Source organism: Delphinapterus leucas, chromosome 16 (genome assembly GCF_059928025.1).
Source record: "Delphinapterus leucas isolate spDelLeu-1000000601 "Yukka" chromosome 16, BTC_Dleu_Yukka2, whole genome shotgun sequence".
Taxonomy (NCBI): Eukaryota; Metazoa; Chordata; class Mammalia; order Artiodactyla; family Monodontidae; genus Delphinapterus; species Delphinapterus leucas.
In genome coordinates this window covers 67241116-67247983 of record NC_143144.1, presented here as the reverse complement: position 1 = coordinate 67247983, position 6868 = coordinate 67241116, and the positions used below count along the sequence as shown (strand labels likewise).

The window sequence follows — 6868 nt, the reverse complement described above, 5'->3', positions numbered from 1 at the left end:
TTGAATAGCATCCACCTCTTGGGCTGCTAATGAGGATCTATTAACAAATACATATAGGATACTTAACAACAGTGCCCAGCAACCCTGGCACTCAAGAAAAGGCAGTTTGGTATTATTGAGGGCAGAAAGTACGTTATTCCCCTTAAAATCCCAGCTAGCACCCGATACAGTACCTGGCATACAAGACGTGCTCAGTTAACAAAATGGAGGATGTGCTCACCAGCTACCGTAGTGGCCTGGACTTCTTCACCTGCAGCTTCACTCCGGAGCCGCTGCAGCACGATGATGCCGCGGTCCGGGAGCTTCTCCGGTTCACGGGGTCCACGTGGTCCTTGCGAACCGGCTTCTCCACGCGTTCCAGAGTGGCCACGGCTCCAGAGGACCGCAGCCCGGCGCTCGGCGAAGCGCTCCTCAGGCTCGCGGGTCCCAGCGCACAGGCAGTGCTTGCCGCGCTTGACGAGCCCCACGCGGTTCACCGAGCTGTGGAGCGGCCTGAAACACACGGGCGTCAGGTGGGACGTGCAGACATGCGCAGCGCTTCCCGAACGTGGGCCAGGTCACGAGGCGCGACGGCTTCTCCTGATTCGTGGCCGTCTCCTCAGGGGTCAGCGGCGGGATCCAGACGCTGGGCAGCGCTTTGTCCTTGTCCTTGCGTGCGGGGCCCGTACTGGGCCCCGTGGGGCATCGCTTGGGTAGTTCCCCGAGGCGGCCTTGGGCGTGAAGGGGTCGAGGGGCCGGCTCTCGGTGGCCGCCTCCTTCTCCAGGAAGCCCCCCGCCGGGTCCCGCGCCGCCGCTCTCTGCAGCTCCTTGTGCTTCTCACGCCCGGCGCCCCGCTGCTTCTCGTAGGCCTTCACCTGCGGCGCAGTCTCCTTCTTCTTTTAGTTCTTATGTTATCTTCACCAATGATCGACAAGACCGCGCATTCTATTGGCCCCAGCTGGGCCCCATCCCTTTTGGAAGTTGCTAGTGGGTGTTTGTGTTGGAGAAACTTCCACTTATTACACGGTAGATATTCTGGGGAAAGAAAACAAAGAGAACAACAACAAAGTGGGTTTATTTAGCTCCTGCGCCTGGGAGCCAACATTTTAAATCTTCTATATGTGGGCACATCAGTTCAGCAGTAGTTGAACAAAGCCATTCAATCCTCTGGTTCTTTAACTAACTGGCATGTTATTACCGTCTTGATTCCTGATCAACCCTGAGGTCCTTTGAAATACCCACACATGGAATGAAATGTGCATTTTAAGTTATCTTTTCATCCATGGGGTTTACGACAGCACCCGACACCATAATCCTGACATGGGGAATTATATCAGAAGGAGAGCAAATAATTGCACTCTCTTCCCCTTTCCCTGTGGGAAAGACTATTCTTCCATCTGCTGAACTGAGGACTTCGGGTTAGGGGCCAATCACTCAAGGCCCTGTAGGGGTAGAACAGTCTGCACAGATTTTCCTACAGGTCACATGGCCCAGCAACTCTTCTACTTCCTGTCCTGGAATTGAGACACAGCTGTGCGTGGAGACGGCTGAAAAGTGCTGATGCTCTGCTTGAAAACTGTGAACATCCATATGGATAAATCTCTATTAAACTTACCCTTTATTATTATTACTAGTCAATAGTGTTTATGTAAAGTGCTTAGAACAGTGTCTGGCACAAGATAAAGACTTATGTATCGGCTAGTCTCTCTATATTATACAACTACTTGGTATGTACTTCATTCTTTTTAAACATTCCATGTTTATAAAACTTTTCTTTTGCTTTTTATGTTCTTCTCAAAACCCTTTATGAGGAGGGGAAAAAGAAGATACTTGCTCCATGTATTCAAGGAGAAAACTGAGGCTCAGGTATTTGTGGAATTTGGAGCATAATTGCAGAAACTGGTTTTCTGACTTTGAGGCTGGCACTTTCCATAAATCAATCCTCTCCCAAGGGCTGGATGGATAGGGGACTGGATGGATCCAATGATTAATTTTCCTATTTTTCTGAGAATGGTATTTTCCTGAACTGAGGAAATAGCATGTCCATAACAGACCAGGGAATCAACCACTTGGAGGCAAAACCTTCCCTCTCAAAAATGCTAATGCTAATTCCATGCTAATAATGATGCTAATGGTAATAATAAATCCAATGCGTTAGAGCAACAAATATGAACACTGAAAGTCAGTTTGCTCCAAAGTCAGAGTCTCAGGTGGGAGGTCTAACTACACATTTATGGCACATGGGGGAGTCCTCGGTGGGTCACATTCGTGATGGAAGTGGTGGCAGAGGCCCTACGTGGCTGAGCTGCTGATCTGACAACATCCACTTATGTTTTGTACACAAGTCTTCATATCAATTGTTCCTAGAATACTTCAGAAATCTTCAAAGGTATAATCTAGTTTTACAAAACATTATTTTGTGGACACCACAGAGGCAGTTTGGTTGCCACACATTTAATGGACAAAAATCCTGATGGGCTTGGGTGAAGTTTATCTTTCATGATTTATTATGGCTATTACTACTGCTACCATTTCCACAACAATGATTCCAGTGGTTTGCAAGGATGTAGCACTGTTGAGTTTAAAAGCTTCTTTGTCTGACCACTGACCTGCATTCTGTTTGCACAACAGCATTATGCATTAAGACATCTGGCCTCTTGCAGCTGTGGCACTGAGGCTACTGGGGTTAAGTGATTTGGCTGCACAGCGGATTGGTGAGACAGCACGGACTCCCAGTTCACTCTTTTCCCCCTAGACTATGAGGACCAAGTGACCAGGATGTGGAAACACTGTGGTAGCATGCTGGGTTCAGGAGGGGCATGCCACTGCAAGCCTGGCGGTGTACATCTTGGCCCCAGACTGATTCCTTTTTGCTGTGGGATCTTAATCAAGTTACTTTGCCCCCTGGATTTTAGATTCGTTCCCTGAAAAGTGATCAGGATGGATAAAGAATCTTTAAGTTGCACCCCCCTCCTCTCATCACTCTTAGGCTCAGAAGAAACACGCTGAGCGTGCCGGCGCATGCATCTTCCTTTGCCAGTACAGAGCAGAGATTTAGGAAAATGAAGGAAGAATGGAAAGAAAGCCAGAATGCCTAGTGAAACCACCCCCAATGACATAGTTTCACCCACTTCCAAGTCCCCCGGAGGTGTTTCTTAGGAATCCAGATGTATCTGTGTTGCAGAGAAGCATGGCTGCCGATCAGCCAGTCATGTTTGGTTGGAGGCCACAAGAAACAATGGTACAGATCTTGGAGAGCATCTGGTCAAAAGCCCAGATAACGAACCTGAGGCTCAGAGGGCAAGAGAGTTTTACCATGTTTACCAGTGGTCACATGGTAAAACAGAGACAGAGCTGGTGACTATCCCCTGCCCTTCTAGGATGGATGACATGTTTCCAATGAAGTTCAGTCTTGGTCTACTACCAGGTCTTACCTTCATGAGAGCGGGACCCGGGCTATCTTTCTCACTCCCATATCCCCAGTCTCCAGCACAGGGCCCAGCACAGGTGGGTGCTCAAGAAATAGCTGTTGAATAGTTGAATAGATGAATGAACTGATGAAAAAAATGGCTGAACAGAAGGATGCAAAATTTAGATCATTCTTCTCATTACATGGGCACAGACGGCCTACACTTCAGTCCCTGTCCCAGCCTCTTTACACAGACTTGGATGTTGAAGTGATCCAAGCAAAAGAGTCTGGCTAGGTCTATACAGGTCCATTCTTGTCATTTGAAAACAAGCTCACAAGACCGTGAATGTCCCACACTAGTAGAAACCTCGTTCTCATAACAAAGACAATCAACTTCTGAGTGAAGTAAGTCAGACAGAGAAAGAGAAATATCATATGCTATTGCTTATATGCAGAATCTAAAAAGAAATGATACAAATGAACGTATTTACAAAACAGAAACGGACTCCCAGACTTAGAGAATGAACTTATGGTTAAGGGTGGAGGGAAGGGATAGTTAGGGAGTTTGGGATTGACATGTACACACTGCTATATTTAAAAAGGATAACCAACAAGGACCTAGTATATAGCACAGGGAACTCTGCTCAATGTTATGTGGCAGCCTGGATGGGAGGGGAGTCTGGGGGAGAATGGATACAAGTATATGTATGGCTGAGTCGCTTTGCTGTGCACCTGCTGTGCACAACATTGTTAACTGGCTATACTCCAATATAAAATAAAAAGTTAAAAAAAAAAAGACAATCAACTTCTGGGGCACTGGGCCAGGCCAAGACAAGCCTGTCCAAGTGGGCAGAAATAAAGCCCAACTTTAATATATGATTTGGTTAGGAGTCAGGGCTGGCCTCGGAAAAGTTGTAAAATTGAAAATCTGGTCTTTGGTTACTGTTCCCCCAACCAACAGCATAGTAGTGCCCAGTATTCTAGATATTTCCATCGTGGTGCCTGGAAGTGCAATTTATGATTTGAACATATCCTTCATCAAAACTCCCATGGCCTCAATGCTTTATTCTCAGCTATTGGAGAAGATATGTATGTTTCCACTGAGTCATTAATAGCTGATCAAAGTTCCCTATTTCACCTCTCTGAGGCGTATTTGCCTTTAACATTTAGAAGTTTCAGGCTCTTTTCTGACATAGAAATTTCAGAGGAATATTTTAGTCATGCAGGTGGGAGAGGGTTCACATCACATAGACATTTCTTATCTTTCATGGCAAACTGCTCTGTATACACACACATATGCACACGTATACATAAACATGCATATACAAATACAGGCAGAGTAATACTTCAAAGGAAGCAGGAACCCCAGCCTTAAAGCCTAATAAATCCTGTTTCATCTTACTTATATTGGTCATTTCTGACTCATTTGCACCAGGAAGATCAGGTCTCTCAGCCCAATTCCTGTAAATAAAATATTTTATTTCCTGACGGATCTCAGACTTTTTAAGCCGTTAGTAAGTAATAAAATAGTTGTTTAATTAGGAATGTATTTATCACTACTAAATAATTGTTATATTTACATCATGTAAAAATGGCTTTTTAAGGAGGCAAATAAAAAGATGTTGTTAAGAATTTACTGAATCAAATGAAAGTTTTAAGTTTTATTGGAGAGGAATAAAGACCCCTAATTGGAATTGGTTTTATGGGCCTCTAGGACCATTAGAAATAGGGGCAGGAGATGAATTTGAGGGAAATGCAATCTAGCTGGATTCTTGCTAACCGCCCTCATGCAGCTCTAGGTTGGATCTGGGCTAACACAAAGCCAGTGCCTGTCCTGCCTCCTCTGCTTCTTCCCACGTCACCCCCAGCTTCAGCTTGTTCAAGATGGTTTGCATATCCCCATCTCCATGACAACTCTAGTCAAAGTCATTCTTGTCTCCTGCTTGGGCTAGTCCTACAGCCTCCTAGCCAGTTCCCACACCTGCTCTTGCACCTCCAACCCATTATCTACATTGTGGTTACATCAGAGGAAGAGCTCTTCTAAGGCCTTTCAATGACTGCTGTAATTCTTAGGATAAAATCCCGTGTCATTACCATGGCAGTGAGCTGGACATGGCCAATGATTAATCTCCCACTTTGCTGAGAACAGTTTGTCTTCCTTGGTTAATGTCCATGCCCAGAGTACATGGCAGGGGAAAACCACGGTGAGCCACCAATCTCCCTCTCAGAAACATCAATGGAAAAGCTTAATACATTTAGAGTAACAGAGCCAATAGTCAAAGGTCAGTGTGTGTCAAGTCAGTATTTCCAGGTGAATGTTAATTCCATTACATGGTACTTATAACACAGGATGGTACCCACGTAGCGAGCCAGGTTAGTGGTGAAAATGAGGGCAGATGCTCTCCATGGATGACCTGATGTTCTTCTGAAAACACTTGTTTTATATTTTATATATAAATGATCTAATTAGTTTGAAATATTCCTGGATCTATTAAAATTGTCACTTGGTTCTGCAAAAACATGTTACTATGAACAACAGTGAGGTGAGGTGAGGTGATCTCAAATCAAGCAATACGTCATGTAGATGCCACCTATTAAACAAAGACAATTTTTTTAAAGTCTTTACTGAATTTATTACAATATGGCTTCTGTTTTATGTTTTGGCTTTTTGGACTGGAGGCATGTGGGATCTTAGCTCCCCGGGACTGAACCCACACCCCCTGCATTGGAAGGCGAAGCCTTAACTGCTGAACCACCAGGGAAGTCCCAAACAAAGAAAATTTTAATTGCCTTTACTGCAAATGATATTTCATGATTTACTATTGCTATTGCTACTATTGTTGTCAATAACAATGATTTTTTAAATGTGGATATAGCACTTTGTAGATGAAAAGAGTCCTCGCATACATTAGATTCATACAACTGTACTACATATAGGTTAGATTGAGAGTCAACAATTTTTTTTCTGCAAAGGGCCAAATAGTAAATATTTTTGCCTGTGGATCATATGGTCTCTGTTAACTGTTACTCAACTCTTCCATTATAGGTATTTACAACAGGTAAATAAACGGGTATGCCAGTAAAACTTTATTTACCAAAACAAGTGTGTACTAGATTTGGCCTGTAGTTTGCTGAACTCTGAGTTAGATCATGTAGAATTATCATCTTTCCTCCTGCAGCTGTGAAGCCTGAGGCCAAAGGGTTAAATGATTTTTCCAAGGCCATAGAATGAATTAGTGAAAGAACAAGGATGTGGCACCATGCCATCTAGCTCCCAGTCTGTCTTCCCTCTACTGAACTGTGATGACCAACTTACAAGTAGAGTGTAACCCTGGTGCATCGCGCTGTGTATCAGAAAGGGTACATCACTAGAAGTCTGCAGATCTGGGCCCTGGCCCTAATTGGCTTCTAGTTAGATGTGTGACCTTAATCAAGTCACTTCACCTTCTTTAGCTTCAGTTGATTCATCTAAAGAATGAG

At 44.4% G+C, this 6868-nt stretch overlaps 1 pseudogene; it reads right to left on the bottom strand.

Annotated features, from left to right (window-relative positions):
- Positions 1–223: 223 nt before the first annotated feature.
- LOC111172655 (nitric oxide synthase-interacting protein pseudogene) lies at positions 224–3419 on the bottom strand (annotated as a pseudogene).
- Positions 3420–6868: the final 3449 nt, after the last annotated feature.